The sequence below is a fragment of the Aquarana catesbeiana genome, linkage group LG01 (assembly GCF_042186555.1).
Source record: "Aquarana catesbeiana isolate 2022-GZ linkage group LG01, ASM4218655v1, whole genome shotgun sequence".
In the NCBI taxonomy this organism is placed as follows: Eukaryota; Metazoa; Chordata; class Amphibia; order Anura; family Ranidae; genus Aquarana; species Aquarana catesbeiana.
The window spans coordinates 297,023,607-297,047,429 of NC_133324.1; the positions used below are offsets into that span (position 1 = coordinate 297,023,607).

Below are 23,823 nucleotides of genomic sequence, written 5' to 3' on the forward strand. Positions count from 1 at the left end.
GAACCAAGAAATATATATTAAGGCTTAGTAGAAAATGGATCTGCTACTACAATTGTTCTGGTCAAAAAGCACAATTTCATTTCTTTATAGTTTACATTTCCTTGCATGGGAACTGAGCCAGAAGGAAATGTTGGCAAGCACGTAGGAGGTCTATAAGATGTACTAGATGCAGTTTATTCATTTAATTATAGAATGCATAGCAAGCAAAGCGTTTTCATGTAAAAATAAATGTAATGCTTGTAGGAAATGTAGGCTTTTGTCATTCTCTTTGTTTCCAAAATCAGAAAATAATGAGTGCACGGTACCAGGAGTAGCGTTGCAAATTAGTATCTTACGATAATTCATTGATTTACTTGTATAGTATGTGCAGTGATTACAGCAGTTAGCAGTATTATAATGCTAATACTATGAATGCACACAATCAGACTCAGTGATTACCAGATAACTAGACTAATAAAACATATTAAACTTAAAGGACCACAAAAAATATTGTATTTTGCTAACTCTATGCTATTATTGCCAATAATCAGGCTGGCAAAACTGAACCAATTCCCCCATCCACAGAAGCGAGGTGGATAAAGGAATCCACCCCGCTGTTTTATTGTATTCTGACAGTGCGGATTCTTCCACTGTCAGAATACACTGATCAGCGCTGCAGTTGATTGGCTGTAGTGCTGATTGAAGGAGGTAACATTTCTAACAAGCTGGCTCGAGAGAAGTCGATCAGTAGATCAACTTCTCTGTAATGGGAACAGCCATAAATGGGTTGAAATTCAGGTGGTCCCTGCTGAATTGGTCGTATTTCCATCCATCTACAACCATCTTAATGGTATTTAGTAAATTATTATTATTTTTGTATTTCACGTGCCTTTTACTTTAGCTAGTTTATCAAACTTGGGTCATATGGGTTAGTGGTGTGCTTTATATGCAGTCAAATCCAGCTAACATCTACCTGGTTAAGAGAATTAAAATATGTTCATAGGCTACTCCATTACATACACCATCTGACTGACATGGGGAGATAAAATCCATTTTCTAGGACGAGGCATGGGATCATATTTATGGCAACCCTAACAGAACCTTACACTTACCTTCCCTTTATTACTCGACCACTCTGTTCTGCTGCTGGGAATACATTGGCACACCCAGTACTTCTGGATTAGAGGAGACATGTAACTCACTCACCTTATCCATAGTGACAGCATGCTTAGTGATTTGCCACTGAAGCACACAGCACAGTCACATGGAAGTTTTCAGCCCTATTTAAGCTTTAATCACAACCCATCACTATGAGTGGCCCAGCAAAACATCATAAAGGTAAATAAAACTATTTTTTTGCGGCTGGTGGGTCTGCCATTAAAATGAACCGGTTGCTTTGCTTTGAATGGCCAAGGCACAGGTTCCCCAAACTTCAAATACTAATCTGGGGTATTTGACAGCTTTTTTAATATCTCTCATGTTAGTTGAAAAAATTCAAGGGGTTACATTTCTACAGCTAAGAAACAGTCTTGCATATTCATGAACAGACCATCCTGTTCTCTGTAGCGTAAAACATGTTTACCATGCTGCCAAAGAAACTTGCATGCAGGGAATATATATTGCCGAATATCCGCACAATTTTTCTTTTTTGGCTTACATTTTCATTGCTAGCTTGAATTGTGAGCTTTTCCAACTTATGCTTGCATTGGCTTAGGATGGCATGCCCCATCTTGCATTTGACATAATCCTAGACTTAAGTAGGATTTTCTTTTTCATAATATATTACATGTAATTTAATTTTCTGAAGACTATGCAAGTCTCTTAGGCATTTAAAATCTTATTGCATCAATCCTCTTTATTAGCTGTGTGATTATTCTAGGCATAGTTCATTCATACCTATAACTAATGTCATCTTTATTTTAATATTAATGTTAGTGTAGCTTGTCTTTTTAAACCAAAACCTACGGATAGTATTGAAAGATGGATATATTGAAATCTAGCCAGCAGAACTGACCTTATCATTCTACAGCCTACTGGAATTTCAGCATGAAGAGATGTGGTCAAGGCTGGGAAAATATGACCAAATCCAGTTCAGCTCTGGCCAACATTTTATTTTATTGTGCAGAGTAAGGATTTTATTGCCATCTGTGTTATTACGGGGGAAATTCCCCCTACTTCCTGTCAGCACAGGAAATAATGGGGGTCCTCCCAATTGGGACACAGGCAAAACCAAAAACAGATTTTTAGTAGATTGGGGAAGGTTTAAAACTTCTGACAATGTTTTTATTCTTTTTTGTGCCTTCCAGTCCCATCCACAGCCTTATCAAAACTGATAAGGTCAGTTCTGCTGGCTAGCTTTCAATACATCCATATTTCAATTCCATCCGATTAGGGTTGCCACCTGTTCGGGATTCACCCAGACAGTACGGGTCTTGAATCATGTGCCCGGGTTTTGTACTGCCTGTAATCCAGGCACATGATTCAGAACAGAACAGGGACAGACCATTCAGGTGGGGGGGACCATCAGCACGCCTGTCACTGTGAGACAGCAGCAGCAATGTGTGCTGAAATCCAAGGCTCCTTTCTCTCTCCCTCCCCCAATCCAGTCTCCTGCACAGTCTCTGGTATCTCTGACTCAACCCACCCTCCAATCACCAATGCAGTGTGCTGAGAAAATCGGGAGGCGGAGCTCACTGTAGCTCCTGTCGGGCTGGCCACTGCTCACATTGCATGCAGGGAGGAGGTAAGCTGAGTATTTTTTCTGAGAAAAGTCTCCTAGGAAGCAAAGCTGCAACGTTTAGGCTTATTTGTTTTGCAGGTGATGCAGTGAAGGGTTAAGGTGACAGGGTGTGCAGCCCGATTACAGCTGACAGATACCTCCTAAGCAGCACACATGTCTGTCTATATAAACATCCCCCAATCACTCAGACTAGATAATGTGAAAGTAATGTATGACCATTCCTGTAACCATGTGTATATGTGATGAGTCTACACTTCTGATTGTACAGACTCAGAGCTTGGATAACACGGGGTTATATGAATGGTCATACATTGCCTTCACATCATCTGGACATACAGAGTGCTAGGAGCTGGCTTATATAGATATGTATATAGATATGTACTTACAGCTTATATCATACCCTCCGCACTCCTCTCCTGTACATACTGCCCGGATCATACCCTCCGCACTCCTCTCCTGTAAATCCTGCCCCCATCATACTTTCCGCACTCCTCTCCTGTACATACTGCCCCATCATACCCTCCACACTCCTCTCCTGTACATACTGCCCACTGTCATACCTTCCGCACTCCTCTCCTGTACATATACGGCATCCATCATACCTTCCACACTACTCTCCTGTACATACCGCCTCCATCATACCTTCCACACTCCTCTCCTGTACATACTGCCCCCATCATACCTTCCACACTCCTCTCCTGTACATACTGCCCCCATCATACCTTCCACACTCCTCTCCTGTACATACTGCCTCCATCATACCCTCCGCACTCCTCTCCTGTACATACTGCCCCCAACTTACCCTCTGCACTCCTCTCCTGTACATACTGCCCCATCTTACCCTCTGCACTCCTCTCCTGCAGATTCAGATGTAAAGGCAAACTGCAGAATCAAATGTAAAGGGGAACTCTGTTGACTCTGATGTAAAGGGGGACTCTTGTGATTAATTCCATATGATTAGAAATGTTATTTAATCACAAAAATTTATGTATAGTGTATACTACATAACAAAATTGCTGTGCATTGCTTTGTACATAGGTAATAAATTTAATGTACTACAAAAAAAAATATTGGTGTGCGCTGCTTAAGCGTTCGAGTTTGGCTTGATGAAAAGGTGGCAACCCTACATCTGATGTGCCCAGTAGTATGAGTGGTAGTAGTTTTTAGTCATCTCAAAATACAGACATAAAAGTTAATTCTTATATATCACTAAAGTTTTCAGGCTGCTTAGTACTAGTAGCTACTTTGAAGAAAAGCTCCTAAACAATGGTGTAGAAGATAGACTTCTACACTTTATTCCTTTCATATAAATATAAAGCACTTACAGAACTGTACAGACTTATGTTGTTATGCAGTAAAATCTAGTGGTTCTGTTTGGATATGGAGAGAAAAGTTACAGCTTAAGCAATGGCACAGACATAGTTTCACCCTCAGTTTTTTTTTTTTTTTTTAAGTCTTTGTAAAGCACAAGGTCACCTTCCGATTTCGAATTACTACCTGCCAGTGGCACACGTAAAAATCTGCCATCAATATAATAAGTGGAACTGGGAATGTCACTGCAATACTTTATTTATTGCCTAAGCCATACTGAGATTTTACCTGGTTTCGTGTTCACTAAGAATACAGAGCTAAGATTGCACTGCATAGCTGCCACTTGTGCTGTGTTCTGTGCACTGTTAACCTACAAAAATATACTTTTTTTTAGAGTTGGGAGCTGAATTTGTTAGCCAGTCTTGTAATATAGAGTATAAATGAAAGACGGGCTAACTGTCTTTATTGGGTATACCTAATAGCTTAGCTAACATTATGGACAATACCTGTCCATAAAAACCTGTATACTACTGTTTATAGGATCGGCTTTTATTGTGCTGGTATCTAAGATCTACTCATTGGGGTTGAGTTGCTAAGAAAGTTGAGCCTGTTAACTTAGTAAAGTGAATGTTTAATAAGTAAAGTGAACCTGGGATCACTTTGTGTACCCAACTATATGCAAGAGAAATGAAAACAATGCATTTTTAATGGCCAATAATTGGATGATTGAAATGAACACAACTTCACCTTATTCACTAGGCATAAACCATTTACTTTGCTAAGGGAACTGTCTTTATTCCTATAGTAAATCAATCTATTGGCTGTCTAGGTGTATATAGGAGTGCTTATTAATTGCTGGTAGCAAGATGAGAGTGATTTTCAGATGGTTCTCTGATTACTCTTGTCACCAAGCAACGGCATACTTATTCTACTGCTTTGTTCAATATTTAATATAAATGCCTACTAAATGTCGACTTGACTAGAATTATCAATTGAAGTAGCAATGTTGCAGTCTGCATATCTAAAAGTGGAACAGAATGGGTAATTGGCCAAATGATACGATAGGATGTATAACTATAACTTCAGTTTATTAGAAGCAATAATGCAAAACAGAATAAGGATGGCAAAAAACATGCATACACTGCAGAATAATGAAAGCTGCACAAATACAGATTCCTCACAGCAGTGTCTCTGTGACTCAGTCAGGGTAATGTGGCTGCATAGCATAGTATCGTTAAGACTCTATAGAGTCAAGCTGAGAATCACTACTTCAGTAAAACAGTACAGAACACCCTTACTGTGGTTAACTCTGGTAACACAGGTAAACGGCTGGAAGAATCCCAGGCTCAAGAAGAAGGCACCACAGTGGCTATGTCTTCCAGGGAAGCTGTGTGCTATTAGGTTCCTGCTTTGCTACCCACATGCTGGCTCCAACAGTGGAGAGCCTCTTATTTGGCTACAGATCACTTTCCCAGCTACATTTGAGTCACCAGACGTGGCCTCTCAGAGGTGCTGAGGGAGAGAAGTTGTAGGAATGGTGATAAAAGGCCTGTGAATAGGCTAGGTGAGTAAATGAGCACTCTGCTACAAATGCTTGTATTTGGCATTCTGGAATTGGTAAAAAACATGACTGGCCTGGCAAAACCCCAGCCATGACACAGATTTGGCTCATATTTGATTAGCAAAATAATTTGCTACTATATGGAAATACTGACTTAAAGAGGAAAAACTGGATACAGAGGGTATTCAATGAGTTGAGTTACAGAGAAGATCCAGCTTAAAACATAACTGCCATTTTTTAATTGTATTATTATTATTATTTCCACAAAAGTTTTCATTGAGAGTTTTTCATAGATAATACAAATAGTACCATAAAACACATAACCAGGTTACAAGTACATGTTCCAACTAGGAGGAGGCATAGAGTTCAAAATTCAAGAGAGTAGGAGCTGGCAGGTGCTGCCTATAAGTTAGTTAGTAAAACGGCCACATAAAGAAACTTACAGTAGTGAGGAGTAGACCTTTTAAAAAGGTATACAGCAGTGTATTTCAGGCCTGCCTGGTTTACATTGGGATGAGAGACTTCTTAGAAAAGTAACCAATGTTGCTTCTGTAGATACTGTAAGACAAGCACTCGACTTCAAAGCCTTTTAGTGGAGTAAAATTAAAAAATAAAAAGAAAGCAGAAGGATAATGGAGGGGAAGAGAGAGGAAAAGAGAGAAAGAACAAAGAACAGAGAGAGAACAAAGTGGAGGGGGAATGAGGGGGGCACTGCAAGGGGAGTATGTGAGGAGGGGGTGGGATCACCACCAGCTACCCTCCCCAGTGTATTATTATTATTATTATACGGGATTTATATTGCCTAGACAGTTTGCACAGCACTTTACAAGGTTACGGCAAACAGTACAGTTACAATACAATTCAATACAGGAGCAATCAGAGGACCCTGCTCATTAGAGCTTACAATTTAAAAGGGAGGATCAAGTGATACAACAGGCAATAGCTGTGGGGAAAGAGCTGATGAAGAAAATGAAAGTACAGTTGTTAGGTGGAGGCAGGATAGACTTCTCTGAAGAGAAAAGTTTGCAGGGATCACCTAAAAGTGGATAGAGTTGGAGATAGTCGGACAGATTGAGGTAGGGAATTCCAAAGGATGGGAGAGGCTTGGAGAAGTCCTGGAGGCGAGCTTGGGAGGAGGTGACATGGGAGCTAGAGAGGAGGTTTTGGAAGGGAAAAAGAAAACGATTTGTTTAGTATTTTGAGACTAGGTTAGTGATGTAGCTGGTTGGCTGGCAAGTTGTGGATGGCTTTGTAAGTTTATGTCTGTGTTTTAAATTGAATTTGTTGGGTGAGTGGCAGCCAATGGAAGGATTGGCAGAGAGGGGTAGCAGATGCTGAGCAGTTTGTAAGGTGGATGAGTCTGGTAGTAGCGCTTATGATGGACTGAAGGAGCAATAGCCTATTTAACCATTGCTTACAGGGCACTTAAACCCCCCTCCTATCCAGACCAATTTTCAGCTTTCAGCACTGACGCACTTTGAATGACAATTGCGCGGTCATGCAACACTTTACCCAAATGAAATTTTTATCATTTTTTCCCCACAAATAGAGCTTTCTTTTGGTGGTATTTGATCACCTCTGCGGTTTTTATTTTTTGTTAAAAAAATTTAAAAATGCGAATTAAAAAAAAAAAAAAATTATTTTTTTTTATATTTTGTTATAAAATTTTTTAAAAGGGTAATTTTTCTCCTTCATTGATGTACGCTGATGAGGCGGCACCAATGGGCAATGATAGGTAGCAGTGATGGGCACTGATGGGTGGCAGTGATGGGCACTGATTGGTGGCAATAATGGGCACTGATCTTGTACACTGCTAGGTGGCACTGATTGGCACCACTGGTGGGCATTGTTAGGTGGCAATGGTGGGCATTGATAGGTGGCACTTGCAGGCATTGATAGGTGGCACTTATGGGCATTGATACGTGGCACTGGTGGGCACTGTGGGCACTGTGATGTGGCAATAACAGGTGGCACTGGCAGGGGGTACTTGTGGCACAATTGAGGCACGTATGAGGCATTATTGCCTCCTCCTCTTCGGGACCGATGTCCCTTGCTGCTGAGCCGGTGATCGGCTTTTTTTTCTCCTCGCACTGTCAGCGCGAGGAGAAAAAAAAAACGATCACAGAGCTTTTGTTTTGATCATGTGATCAGCTGTCATTGGCTGACAGCTGATCACATGGTAAGGGGCCGGGACCGGCCCCTTACTTGGATCAGTGATCACCCGAGTCTCAGTGACTCGGTGATCACAGCGCGCTCCAGCAGGGCGCGCGCAGGGCATGTGCACAGGGGAGGCCGTCATATGACGGCCTCCCGGGAATTCAGGTCCGCGCTGTAGCCGTCATTCGGCTATAGCGCGGATGTCAAGCAGTTAAAGGAAAGCCAATGAGGAGGGAGTTGCAGTAGTTGAAGCAAGAGATAACCAGGGAGTGAATTAGGAGATTTGCGGTTTCATTGGTTAGGAAGGGGCATATTCTGGAGATGTTGTGAAGGTTGAGATGGCAAGCTTTGGAAAGTGATTGGATGTGGGGCCGAAAGGAGAGTTCATAGTCCAGGATAACACCTAGTACACTGGCATGCAGGGTTTGGTTGATGGTTGTGCCATTACTCTTGACAGAGAAGTCAGGGGAAGGGGCACGATTGGGAGTAAATATTATGAGCTCGGTTTTGGACATATTGAGTTTGTGGAAGTGGTAAGACATCCAGACTGATATGTCAGACTGACATGTGCCTGAACTATTTTATGTGACACAAGATTCAGGAAGTTATGTACATACTCTTGAAAGGTACAGTCACCCTTGCTGAGCTATACAACTACATAGCATATAGAGAGTGACTGCACTCTCAATGCTGCGTATCCTATATCACAATCCCACTTCCTGCTTGCTCTTTATACTGCTAATTAGCATAACACCCATCCTGAGCTTCCCCCCTCCTTTAAAGCCTGGTACACAGGGGCCGAATGTCAGGAGACATCGACCGGTTGCAAAAAAAAGTCCGACATTCGGCCCATGGGTATGGCGGTCTGTCTAACAGAAGCTGGTTTCTGTTGGACGAGCATGCTGGAAAACCAGTAGCCAACCGAATTCTGATTAGCGCTCTCAGCCAATGGCAGACATCGCTGTTCGGATGTCTTGCTGTTTGCTGTCCTTGTAAGCCTGATGTCTGCTTTCACAATGATTTAGACAAGTCAGGTTTCAGGTAATAACAATAGTTGAAAAACTATTGATTCCCACAGGGAATGCATAAGAGACTTTTATATATTTATCTGGAGTTGCTCGTTAAAAAAAAATGTACTTCATAGGCTAATTATCAACACTTTAGTTCCACAAGTAGTTGGTAAGCATAATTCTTTAAACAGTTAATAGAAAATTGAAATGTTGCATTGTAATAATTACAATTAATTTACAGTAGGTACATGCTATTTAAAGCAACACACATGCATATCTCAGCTTCACACATTCCAGGTTTAATTGCTGTCTCTGTTGACACAGAGGTTAACCAAATGGTTTACATGAATTATTCATGGGTTGCACTGATTATTATGGCATAATTTTTCCACTAAAATACAAACCAACTGAAGCTGAAATATATGCTCTTAGCAGTTGCTGACAGACTCATTTGGAAATTTTCCTGCCTGTTTTCCAGATTTTTTGCTCTAATAATCACTATCTTATGGAAAGACTCATATGTATGGATAATCCATACACAGATGATGTATTGCCCTTGATGACTATGTAGGATATCAATTTGAAGAGCCATCTGAGAGCTGCATGTGGATGGCTTGCTAACATTTATGATGTTAACTATCGTGCAAGTAACTAAAGAATTAATATAAATACATTTTAGAAATAGAGATAGAATAAATAAAGAAAAGGCAGGTGTGTTCTACAACACTGAAACTGATTTTAAAGGGAAAATTGCTTTATATTATCATTTAGGCTTTTATCTTAATGTCATTTAATATAGCTTTTACATTTTACATGCATGCTCATTCATATTTCTGTTATTGTAATAAATGTAGAGGTTTGAAGATTAGCCACTACAAGGAGCTATTAGTGGATCAATGCTATTACTCACTTTTTGTTTAAAGCTGAACTCCAGGCAAAAAGCTAAGTACACAGATGAAATATATGTAGAAGAGCTGATTTGCCTGCCAATGGATTTGTATTTATGTCCATTCAGTCCTGAGATTACACAGCCCTGCCCAATAACACAGCCCTGGCAAGGAGTGACGGAGACCTGATCTTTTTCTGCTGCAGTTTGACTTTCACTTACAGGTCCTCTTCTCACACCCACCCTGTGACTGCAGAGTAAAAGGAGAACCTCACACTGATGGACTCATCTCTCTGTCACTATGCTGTCTCCCCCTATCAGTATGTTCTGTGCACTGCAGGACACCTAACTGACTACTTGTACTGCTTTTCTCTCCCCTTCTCTCAGCTTTTGCTGTATAGACTGTACAGTAGACAAAAATAAGCCAATATCTAGTTCACTCAGGCCCTTATATTAAGCTCACCTCTTTTACTTATATCCAAAAATAACCCTGAAGTAATACAGTTGTGTTCATAACTTTAGATACCCTGGCAGTATTTATGATTTCTTGGCCATTTTCAGAGAATATGAATGATAACACAAACTTTTCTTTCACTCATGGTTAGTGTTTGGCTGAAGCCATTAATTATCAATCAGAAACTACCCAAATGACCCTGATTAAAAGTTTACATACCCTGGTGATTTTGGCCTGATAATATGCACACAAGTTGACACAAAGGGATTTGAATGGCTATTAAAGGTAACCATCCTCACCTGTGATCGGTTTGCTTGTAATTAGTGTGTGTGTATAAAAGGTAAATGAGTTTCTGGACTCCTGACAGTTCCTTGCATCCTTCATCCAGTGCTGCACTGACGTTTCTGGATTCTGAGTCATGGAGAAAGCAAAAGAATTGTCAAAGGATCTGGGGGAAAAGGTAGCTGAGCTGTATAAAACAGGAAAGGGATATAAAAAGATATCAAAGGAATTGAGAATGCCAATCAGCAGTGTTCAAACTCTAATCAAGAAGTGGAAAATGAGGGGTTCTGTTGAAACCAAACCACGATCAGGTAGACCAACTAAAATTTCAGCCACAACTGCCAGGAAAATTGTTCGGGATGCAAAGAAAAACCAACAAATAACTTCAGGTGAAATACAGGACTCTCTGTGGCTGTTTCGAGATGCACAATAAGGAGACACTTGAAGAAAGATCGGCTGCATGGTCGAGTCGCCAGAAGAAAGCCATTACTACGCAAATGCCACAAAGTATCCCGCTTACAATACGCCAAACAGCACAGAGACAAGCCTCAAACCTTCTGACACAAAGTCATTTGAAGTGATAAGACCATAATAGAGCTTTTTGGCCACAACCATAAATGCTACATTTGGAGAGGAGTCAACAAGGCCTATGATGAAAGGTACAGAGGTGGATCGCTGATGTTTTGGGGATGTGTGAGCTACAAAGGCATGGTCAAAATTGATGGAAAGATGAATGCAGTACTTTATCTAAAAAAATACTGGAGGAACATTTGCATTCATCAGCCAGGAAGCTGCGCATGAGATGCACTTGGACATTCCAACATGACAATGATCCAAAACACAAGGCCAAGTCGACCTGTCGTTGGCTACAGCAGAATAAAGTGAAGGTTCTGGAGTGGCCATCTCAGTCTCCCGACCTCAATATCATTGAACATCAAACGTGCTGTTCATGCAAGACAGCCCAAGAATTTACAGAAACTGGAGGCTGTTGGCCAAGAGGAATGGGCAGCTTTACCATCTGAGAAGATAAAGAGCCCCATCCACAAATACCACAAAAGACTTCAAGCTGTCATTTATGTTAAAGGGGCCAAAACACGGTATTAAGAACTGGGGTATGTAAACTTTTAATCAGGGTCATTTGGGTAGTTTCTGTTGTGATTATGATTTAAAGAGTAAACAAAGCCAAACACTAACCATGAGTGAAAGAAAAGTTTTTGTGTTATGATTCATATTCTCTGAAAAATGGCCAAGAAATCATAAATTCTGCCAGGGTATGTAAACTTACGAGCACAACTGTATATGAATAAATTAACTTGACAAATTGATCTAATGTTTGTGCTATTTTTATTATTATTCATTTCATATCCCAAATGTGGTTGCCTAAAATAACACTATTAGTCGTAACTGTGTAAATATCTACTAAGAGGAAGCTTATTCAAAAGATAGCATCTGCACGCAAAACATGAGACACATAGTCACCCATATACTACTAGTAGCTAGGTCCCTGGTACTCCAAAACTGGAAAAGCACCCTAACACTCAATATAAATGATGTGATCAGAAAAGTACAACAAAACTATACATTTGAACGTCTCTCAGCAATTAATTCACTTTAGTGTGATAAATTCGACAAATGTTGGGTGTTATGGACTAGCAAATATAAGTATACGTAAGTATCTGTAAGTATATATTACTGTAATTCTAAATACGATCACTCTGGCTCTGTGCTTCCTAATCAAACTTGTTAATCATATTTGTTTACATTTTTCTTTTTTTTATTTGTTTTAACCCTGTCTCTGTATGATATTGAAAAACTCAATAAAAAACCTTTTAAAGTGAAAAAAAAAAGATAGCATCTGCATATTTCAGATAGTCACACTTGGAAACCATCACTAGAGCCACGTTGTGGAAGGCCAATCAGTCAAAATTCATTCACTGCTCTTTTACCACTTTTTAGTCCATTTTAAAACGTCCTGCAGCCATGGGCTTGGTATAATTTTTTTCAGCCAGTGGTTGGCTGTTTAGTTAAAAAAAAAAGCTGCCACGATCACTTTTAGGGCCCTTTCACATGGGCTGTCCAATCAGGTCCATCTGTCAGTTTTTCAGGCAGACCTGATCCGCTGACATCAGCCGTTATCCCACCCGATCCTGTCCTCAAAATCCAGATGGATGGTGGTCCTATTTTCCATCCGTCTGGAGGATTTGATAGGATCAGATGAAAACAAACAGGCGGTCCTTTTTCTGCCCATAGAGGAGAGCGGGACTGGATCCGTCTCCGCTATGCTCAGTAAGCCTAAGATCCCCCTCTGAGCAAGCAGAATTTGTCAGAGGCGCCCGTTTGAAAGGGGCCTTACAGTAGTGAGAAGGAAAGGCAGAGCCCCCCCTTTTCTGTGGTTGCTGACAGTGGTTTCCTGGCTCTCCTGTTCCTCTGATGAACCCAGGACTGTGGGCGACTGCCCTATCAGTCAGAGCAAATAGAGATCGAGAAACATCTGCTCCTAAATCTCTTCTGAAAGTAATGAAGCCACAAGCAACAAGCATTTGGGCACTTCCAGTTTCAGTTTATTCATTCCCCAGCTATGGTAGCCAGGGAATCTGCTAATCAAGAACTATCTTTTGCTTGATTAACTGAAGTGCAGAAACCCCTATCTATCAATAGATAAAACCTGTCACCTGCCCATTCCATGTTACCACATAAGGGGCTTGTTAGCCTCCTTGTAATTGCAATAAAATTAAATATAAAGAAAGTAAAAAAAAACAAAAACTTTGGAATAAATAAAAATAATTTTAAAAAATTAAAGATGCAGAGGCAGAGAGCCTGCATGTGTATGTAAACAGCAATATTGCTGCGAATATTGTAGTAAAAGCAATAATTCCACAACCAGAATTCATCATTCCCTGTAGAGGCTTTTCAAGTGTCACCTATGAAAACATTTAGGTGTCGTTGCTTTTTGCCATTTCACGGGCATGCACAACTTTGAGTTTTGACATTTTTGGTATCCATTTACCCTATAGAACCCCGATATTTTATATTTTACCATATATTTTACCAAAAACTTATTGTAGTGTATTTTTGCCTCCAAGAATTTGTGTTTAATAAAAAGCTGTGCAAATACAGCGTGACATAAACAATTTTCAGCTGCCACTATTTTGTTCTACAGTGCCTCTGCTTTCAGAAAATATGTATAATGCTTGGAGGCTTAAGGTAATTTGCTAGCAAAAAATGCTGATTTTAACATGTGTGTGAAAACATTAAAAGATTGCATTCATCATGAAGTGGTTAGTGAAGTCAACTCTGATTGGTTAAGTCAGTGCAGTCAGCAGCTTACACTTTGTACTGCTTACCATATAAATTTGTTAACATGTAAGTATGCTTAAGGAAAATTGGTCCTTGCGCTCAGTGGGACCCTTCTTGATATCTCCAGGGATTCCTTTCTAAAGTAAATGTAATAAAACTGAGTTGGCAGAGAACAGCACTTAAAACTTTATGTGCAAATCCTTTATAAGAGATAATGTTAGTTTTAGGTAATGCCAAATAAATATTTCATCATGAATCATGAAGCTTTGACAGTATGGCTGTGATAAAATATGTTACTGTAATGCCTGATCTCTGCCTGGGTACAGGAGGAATGTAAAGGAAACGTACATAATGTATATGACCTACACATCCACTCTTCGTAAATAATTTCATGCTATGTACTTTCTATTTTGTGCTTCAAGACACAGAAATCCATTAATACATGTGATACTGGTTCTATGTCCATGGCCCCATTCCTTCTTACAGAAGTACAATTTCATTAATCCTTCCCAGTCTTCTCTCAGACTTGCTGTCTCTTCACAAGCAGCTAATTCTTGAAATGGAATTTAAAAGTAAAGGGAATTATTTATTTTTAAGATAAATGACATGAAACTCTACTGCTCTGAAGTAGGCACGCAATGATGTCACAGCAGCAGCTGGCTAGGCTCTGTAATGGTGCTGGTATTTTACAGTATGTGTTACTCCAGATTGCACATCCCATGGAGGTATTTTACTAAACAGGATCAATTTACCACAAGTGAGCAGCAAGCTCATGTTTGCTATGTAAGGTAAGTACTATGTAAGGATAGAAGGAAGGAAAAATATACAGCTATGTATCCTAATTTGAAGCGCACACATTTTGGCTGTATAAAAGCACTAACTGATTTATATCTGTTAAATACATATGACTACAGAAAACAAAATGATTGTTAAGAGATGTTTGAAAGGACAATTATTTTGGACCACCTAGAGTAAAGAGACATCACTAGATTATGTAGGTTGGATATAAGTAGTTGCATGAAGGCAAGAGACATTTTACCTCTTATGCCGCTCAATCAGATTTTCTGACGGGAAATGTTGGATGTGAGATTGTTGGCGGTTGACCCTGTGTATGCTCCATCGGACATTTGTTGTCGGACTTTCCGCCAACAAATGATGGCTAGCATGTTCTCAAATTTTCCGCCAACAAATGTCTGTTGTCGTACTTTCCGATTGTGTGTACACAAGTCCGTCGGACAAAAGTACAAAGTACAAACACGCATGCTCGGAAGCAGAAGCGGTCAGTCTTGTAAACTAGCGTTCGTAATGGAGAATTAACATTCGTGATGTGGCAAATTATGAAATCTCCAAATGCAGCGCACATTCTCTTCTTTAATGGGATCATAATGAAGCTGCTTTGCTGGTGATACTGATGGAGTTATTGCAAACAAATTTTCAAAGGCTTTTTTTTCTAGCGATATCAAGAATAATATTATTATGTTTTTTTTTATTTGTGCAAGTTACCACAACACCATTATCCCGTAGTTTTTTAAGAACAAAGATACAACTATGTTGGTGTCCCTTGTCAATTTTACATTGTATTTTTTAAAATGTTACTGCCTACTCCCAAACTGTCATTTGAAGTAAAACACATAGTCAAGTATTATTCTCCACAATTTTTTAATTGTGCATTAAAAAAAAATAGACATGCTATCTGCCAATAGAAAATAACCAAAAAGTGAATTCTATGCATCCAAAAATATAAAAAAATTACCAAATTAAATAATTATTCAACCAAAAAAATAATGTCAAAGCAATAACTCCAAGGCCAATAGAAAATAACACATTATCTCCTCCGATTCCGCAACATGTCTGGTTGACGAACGGCCATTCAGGAAAGAAATGAAAAACACAAAATGAAAAGCGATAAATTAAAAACGCGAAAAGAAAAGCGCGAACCAACACTCACCAAACTTCTACTAACACGAAATTAGCAGAAGGAGCCCAAAGGGTGGCGTTAAAGAGCTGAAAAACAATGTAGTACGTCTAGTACATCACTACATTCGGAATTGTCGGCCAACATTTGTGTGACCGTGTGTATGCAAGACAAGTTTGAGCCAACACCCTTCGGACAAAATTCCGGTTTTGTTGTCGGAAAGTCCGATTGTGTGTACGAGGCTTTAGGACTAGATAGTTGTTAGAAGCAGCGGAATGGGGCAGCCCTAATTATCCTTCCCTCACACCTATTCAGCAGTTTGCTTTTGGAAAAACTACGATTAGATGCTTTTTATACTCACATAAGTCGGCCGACTGTGTCTCTCACGAGTACCCCTTCCGGCATGTACAGCTGGTGAATCCAGCACTGCTGTTGACCAGTCATCTTTTCCTAATGTCATCTCTCCACCAAAATCTTCTGAGGACCCAACCACATGACAACCAATAGACATTGTATACGTCACCCAGACAGTGACATAGACACTGAAAGAAGGACTTTTCTGCAGGAGAGAAGATAGAAGACTCGGTAATTGGATCATTATGTGACTGTGAATTTAGCTGTGCATCCTGGGCATTTAGAACATTTTTTTAATTAACCTAGAGACTAGCTAGGGTTGGATGGAGAGTAAAGAAGAGGGGAAGTGTCCAAGTGCCTATAGTTCAGCTTTTACCATTAAAAAGCATAACCAGACAGGTTACAATAAGGTGGGCTAAAGGGACCTAAAAAGCCCTCCACAAAACCAGTGTGAAGCAAAGTAGAACCTTGTTAGACACAAACTGTCTTGCTACCACCGCACATTCCGAAAAAAAAGTTGAACCCATACATATACTATATACAGTATCTCACAAAAGTGAGTACACTCCTCACATTTTTGTAAATATTTTATTCTATCTTTTTATGTGACAACACTGAAGAAATGACACTTTGTTACAATGTAAAGTAGTGAGTGTACAGCTTGTATAACAGTGTAAATTCGCTGTCCCCTCAAAATAACTCAACACACAGCCATTAATGTCTAATCCACTGGCAACAAAAGTGATTACACCCCTAATTGAAAATGTCCAAATTGGGCCCAAAGTGTCAATATTTTGTGTGGCCACCATTATTTTCCAGCACTGCCTTAATCATCTTGGGCATGGAGTTCACCAGAGCTTCACAGGTTGCCACTGGAGTCTTCGTCCACTTCCCCATGACAACATCACGGAGCTGGTGGATGGATGGATTTTCAATTAGGCACATTGCGATCGGTGCTACAGAATCTGGGAATCTGCAGTTTTGTGGTTTGATATGGGAAAAAAGGCTTTGCTGGAAAATACGTGTCCCATTATTTGGCAGCAGAATTTCTGACGTAAGATGCAGAATTAGTATTGAGTCCACAGACATTATTTATTTCAGCTATGCCAAACTAGTAAATAGTGACACATACAGTTCACATCTCTCAACTACTTCTGATGGTGTCTTATCAGCTTTACAATTTAATTTAATGATTATATTTTAATAACATTGCGTAAATCCCAAGTGCATTATATACTTGTCATAAACTGCACGTCAATCAAAAGCCTTATTTTTATCTGTTTTCAAGTTTTTAATGTTGGTGTTTGCATAGTGTTTGTGTACTGCTTTTAAATAACAATCAAAAATACATTTTTATAGTTTTGGATTACGTGGGGAAGGATTATAACCTCTGGTATATTGTTATTCCTAATCTAATAGGTCAAAGAGAGCACCAAATGAAAAATCTAAGGCCCTTGCTTATTTTACTCTGAACACCAGCCCTGAATGTTGTCTGTAACAGCCTCTGCCTGCAGGGCAGAAGTACTTTTGAGTCCATTTAACATTCTGCCATTTTAAGCAGCGCTGAAGAAGGGGGGCGGGGGGATGTACTGTGACCCATGAAATGCATTGGATGTTCTTTTCTCTGCTAGTTGTAAACAGTTGAGCAAAAAAGACTTTTCATGTGGCATTTTCTTTGACCTATTACACTTGGATTTCTTGTGTCCCCTCCTGAGGATCCCCATCTTTATGTTGAACTGCTGAACACAGGCCAGTTGGACTCAAGTAATGATTTTGTCCACATATTGATAACCTGTGAACATCTGTGTCCAATGCCCCCCTACCACTACCGTTGTTTTTCCTGTCTGTGTCCCTATTGGGGAGATTTTTACCTATTTCCTACTTGTGACACAACAAAAAGTAAATTTCATTTGGGACACAGACAGCAGCAATAGCCTTACACAATTCTAACCCTTCATTGATCTATTAACAGAAGTGCGTCTGTTCTTGTCATTGTCCCCAATGGACAGATTTTACCCAGGTCCTAACTGGTGAGACAACAGAAGTTAGGTAAAATCTCCCAAATGAGGGCACAGACTTAAATAAAAGCACAACATGTTTAACCCTTCACCATTCTCTCCAAATCTTAAAAAAATTTGGAAGTTCTACTTTAAACATGGTAAATTATTAACTTGTTTTACAAGGTTCTGGGGCTCTGTCCAGTGACATAAAAAGACACATAGAGAACAACTACAAAGAAATACAAAATTGTACTCGTCTTTACGTGTCCCTTTCTCAATATGAACCCCATTTCTTAAGAAATATGAAGGCATAGTCATCTGTCAGTGTCCTTCCATATACTGTAAAAAAAATGATTGCACTGTAGAATATGTTCTTCATAACATGGTTTCACACTTTAGCCTCTGTGGCCATTGAGGTCCAAAGCCATAACTTATACAACTGGAAAAAATAAAAGTTTTCTAGATGAACAATGCATTATGCATAACCTTTCTAGTAAAATACCATGGTAACAGTATTTTTAAAAGATGTAGAATCCCCCAAGAAGTGATTGTTTAAGCTTCCTAAAAACACATTGCCTGTAATCGTAAAATACTTTCAGGCTGAAGCTGATTTTTTTGTAACTAGCTTTTTAGTCTTCATATTTAGAATCTCATTTCCATGGTATACTAGATGAAAGATTGGTTAATTTTGATAAATAACACAATTTTACATTTGAGAGTACATTCATATAAGTCTCAGTCTCTGAAGGTCCGAGGCTTGAGAAATTAAATTGAAAATTCAAAAAACCTAACCAGATTTCCCCACTTGTAAATAAAGAAGTATTTGTGAGACTCTTGGCTAGGTCGAAAATTGCTCAGCCATAATTTAATTTAAATAGAAGCCTATCACTTTACCCCAAAATAAGCAAAAATAATATTGATTTTACAGCGCTCTAAGTCATTACAATTTGTCAGCTTTTATGTTGTAATTAAATTGCCTCGGGGAAGCCTAGTGTAGTTTTTCAATTTCAGAAGCTGGTAAAGGTAGTGTGTCTTGCCAACTTCCGTATCTAATTAGCTATAAATTGTTTTTTATAGCTAATCTGTTACTGCTTCTTCTTGAAAAAGAAAGATTGTTTGTTTATTAATCTCTTACTTTCCTTAAACAGAATGCACCCAGATTTATTCAGGAAAATGGTGGCTTGCTTTTTTTTGTGCTATGCACTATAATTTATTGCATCTTCTTACCGCTACAGAGTCTGCTATGTGTCTTCTTGACATATTGTGTATTCTTCAGAAGGGAAATACATATAAGAGAACAATATTGGGTACTTTATTGTTCTAGTATCCACCTGGAGACCACAACTACTCTGTAGGCTGCGCTTATGTAAATGAAAACAGAGTAAAGAAAAAAAATACAGAAGTCTACATCAGGAGTCTTCAAACTGTCCAAACAAAGGGCCAGTTTACTGTCCTTCAAGCTTTAGGGGGGCCGGACTGTGGCCAGCAGGAACAGATTTTTTTCATCAGTGCGAGTAAACAGTACCCCATCTTTGGTATTAGTGGGAGGAAAAGTGCCCTGTTATTGGTGTCAGTGGGAGAAATAGTGCCCCATTATTGTCAGTGGGTGGAATAGTGTCTCATATCAGTGGGATTAATTATGGCCCAAGGGCCAGATAAAGGCAAGCAAAGGGCCACATCTGGCCCCCAGGTCACAATTTGGAGACCCCTGGTCTATACAATTCTTTTTGTGAGATCAACATTTTCAAATGTTTCCTTAACTGTAGAAAGAGAATAGGGGATGAGCGGGTTCCCTTTGTCACCTGTAACAGGTAAACTAAGCATTGATAAAAAACAAGATTACCTCCACTATATTTTATCAAAGACCTGTGTGGACATAATGTTGAACCTACAATAAGATTTGGTGATTGAAGAGTATTATGAAAATTTGTGGCCAACTTTTTGTTGTTCTTCAGGGTCAATGCACACATATCGTATCTCATCTACAGATTTTTTTTGAAAAGGCAAAACATTTTAGATGTCAAATAATTTCTTACCAAAGTGCAAATATCTCATTTAGATTAGTGACATTGAAGGTCTAATCTATGTAAATATAAAATGAGGTGTAGTGATGTCACTAAGCCCATATTCACACAAAAGATGTCCCTTTTTAATTTTTATTTCCCCTGTGTTTGATATGGTATATGTTCACTGCAAACAGTCTTTTCATTTTATTTCAGTATTTTAAAAAAATGGCTGATCAGGTGATGATGTTTTTGCTCTTTACCTCCTCTTTGGGCTGGGGAGGTTCTTTGTTGATATAGAGACCACGCTGGTACTCTCTGCGTCAATAACAATATAAATGAAGGACATCCCGTATGCCCTTGATTTATACCTATGAAACTGGGTATAATTCTCACATCTTGTGGCAAAAAGGTACCCTGGGGGGGACTAGGAGCAGCTCCGGGTTGAAGGTGAATTTGCAGCTGTGGACATTCAAGTCTTTACATATTCTTAATAAGCAGTAAATGCTCTTTAAACAAGCTCTCACTAAAATCCGCAACTGTAGCTAATGCGGAGTATTTCCTCCTCAAATTTAACAGGAGAAGCACCAAAGATGTTAAAGTGGTTTTCTTGGGCAGCTTAGCTCATCCAATTTGATTAACACTGAAAAATTTTACACATACTGTATATGTGTAAATGCCATTGATTAATCCTTTGCAAACCAGCTTGCATTTTAAAGCCTAATTAAAGTCCCAGAAATAGATATTAAATCAAATAGATAGTACTAACAACCACCAAATTTCTCTTGTTGTGCAGGACATCTAGATATGACTGTGTAGACCAATAGGTACCCGAGATAGACCTAGTGCACTTTGTAATGTTCTCTCAGTAAAAGACATGGTCATATACAACCCCATTGGAGTGGGAGAACAGAAAGCTAACTTTCACAAAGTGAAAAAGGTATTTTGAGCAATTTCCAAGCAAAAATCAATCACAGTTCATAACAAGCAGAGGTACAGGATCATAAAGAGACACATATCTGTGAGACTTCAATCAGACTTTACGTTTACTTGCTTTTGTTACATGATAACACATTTTTTTTAGTCTTGAGAACATAAATTACCAAACGATCCTTCAGAACACGGGGCTTTGTTTTAATTATTTAAAATATTATCTGAAATAATCATTTCTTTTTCATTTTACTGAGACATATTCATTGCGTCTACATAAAATGCATAATTCCAGCTACTTCAGTTTAATTTTAGTGTTTAATTTTTATTGTTAACTATGAAAAAGGCAAGATAAGCTCTTCACAGGGCCATGGATTAAGAGTCCAATAAAACATATTTCTGGAAGAAATATTATACTTTTATTATTAATAATAATCAAGCCCAGGAGTGATCATCATCTTCACTGTTAAGGCTTTCTTAGGAGAAATTGTCTCATTCTAGAATTCATCTTTTTTATGGGCATATTTTCAGTATCTTATAGATTAAATCCCTTCCTGAACAGGCAAGTCATCCAATGCATTACTATATATCCTAACATGAGGCAAACTGCAATTATAGGATGGCAGCTGTAATGGGTGGAATTTCCGTTACAATGAGCAATGGGTTGCAGGCTTTATATTTCAGCATTACTGAAAAGCAAAAACACTTTGCCCTTTATTTAATATCAAAGTGCAAAGAACAATAGTGTGCAGTAGCCCATGACTACCAATCAAAAAGCAGCATTTAGCAGTTTAATGTGTCCATACAAAGAGTGGATGAATTCTGATTGGTTCCTACAGGTTACTATGGATCACAAAATGCACAATGCCCTTTGCACTCTGTTTTTTAAAATTAAAACTCTGCCCACTGATACATGCAAACATTCATTTCTTATAAGATCACGTTTACTAAAGCACCTTACCTTTTGATTAGTTCCTGATGTCAAGGCAATATCTGTGTACAAGTAAACCAATGTTGGGATCCCAGTGGAGGAAGGCTTGGTCTTTGGTGCAGAGGGTCCTGATGCAGGAGAGGTGAGCATGCAAACACGTTTACCTTAGTTAGGGTTATGGTTACAGGAAGGGTTAGGGGTATAGAGAACGTTAGGGTAAGGGGCTTTATCGTACGGCATTTCTTCTTGCAGAATAAAACTACAAGTATTACGTTTAAAGAGGAATTCTATTTTATAACATCAGATTTTTGCTAAGTACTTCCTATCGCATACTTTTTATCTTAAGTACATCTATAACTTTAACTGACAGTACCTTTAAATGTGTGTACATGTCACTAAGAGATCCCTTATGTTTTTGAATGGTACATATGAGTACATATACCACTGTTTGATAAACTATTTCTTACTACTAAGAATACTCCTAAGTTTTCTAAGTGTAATTTCTCTCTCCTGCCTTGTTTCTCTGCTGTTATCTCTCGCCTTGACTATTACAACTCCCTTCTCATTGGCCTGCCTCTCCATAGGCTATCCCCTCTTCAGTCTATCACGAATGCTGCTGCCAGACTTATCCACCTTACCAACCGCTCAGTGTCTGCCAACCCTCTCCTCCAATCCCTACACTGGCTCCCAATCACCCAGCGAATTAAATTCAAAATACTAACCACAACATACAAAGCCATTCACAACTCTACCCCAAGCTACATCACCAATCTCGTCTCCAAATATCACCCAAATCGTCCTCTCCGCTCTTCTCAAGACCTCCTACTCTCAAGCTCTCTTGTTTCCTCCTCCTATGCTCCTCTCCAGGATTTCTCCAGAGCCTCTCTCATCCTCTGGAACTCGCTACCTCAACCTGTCCGGCTATCCCCTACTCTTGCCACCCTCAGGCGATCCCTCAAAACTCATCTCTTCAGGAAATCCTATCACGTCTCCAACAAATCTTTTACCACCTCTATCAGCTCATTCCCCACAGTTACAACCTTTTGTACCACCTGCCCCACCCTATTAGATTGTAAGCTGTTCTGAGCAGGGCCCTCTTAATCCTCTTGTATTTTATTAACGGAATTGTCTCCCTTTTATATTGTAATGCACTGCGTAAACTGTTGGCGCTATATAAATCCTGTATAATAATAATATTAACTGTCACTTCTGGCATGTTTCCTGACACCAAGAGGTAATAAGGTGACAGGGGAGGGAGCACCAACACAGCCTGTGGTTGAAACCCTCAGTTCTGTTCCTGTGTGCTGTGTGAAGGGGGATGTGTTCCTTCCCTCCAATCAGCTCTCAGCTCTCCTCACTGAGATTTGCAAAGTGTAACTTCAGCTGTCTGCCCCCTGCTTTCTGGCACATACAGCTCAGACACGCTGTATATACTCTGGACTTTGAACAGCAAAGAAGAGATGGCTGCAGATAAACAAGTCCAACTTACGTAGGAGGATTTGTTTCATCTTTGTGAAGCTAGTCACTTCACTGGGTATATGTGAGGGTTTACAACCTTTTTTACGATGGCCCTGCTTGGGTCACCATTTAATAAGAGAATCTTAACATAGAGATGACAGTACTCCACAGTGATGACCAGAAATCACTGGTCATTTGCCTGACTGCTTTAAATTGATAGATGCTTAAAGTGTATCTGAGGCCATTTTTTTAGTCTTTAATATTTTATGAAAATGTTAAAGTCCCTGTCAGATTCCTTTTTTACCGTTGTGTGCCCACTGGGGAGATTCAACTACTCTATTTGTCCTGGTGGCAAATAGATGATAAATCCAAAATTTTATACAACAAGACTTTGGGGGGAGCTTTCTAATGGGGACAGCTGTCTGAGAGGGAATTTCTTTGGGGAAGTTTCCTTAAACTTTTTTTCATATTTTGCCTTTAAATATTTGATTGGAAGATAACCCGGACTGTATTCATCATATGACTTTATAAAATAAGCCTGGAAATCTTTCTTTA

The 23,823-nt window shown here is 39.3% G+C and overlaps 1 protein-coding gene across 3 annotated transcripts in view; it reads left to right on the plus strand.

The window, feature by feature from the left end:
• TTC28 (tetratricopeptide repeat domain 28) overlaps positions 1–23,823 on the plus strand; it is an 832,034-nt gene that overhangs the window by 471,085 nt on the left and 337,126 nt on the right. The window lies entirely within an intron of this gene.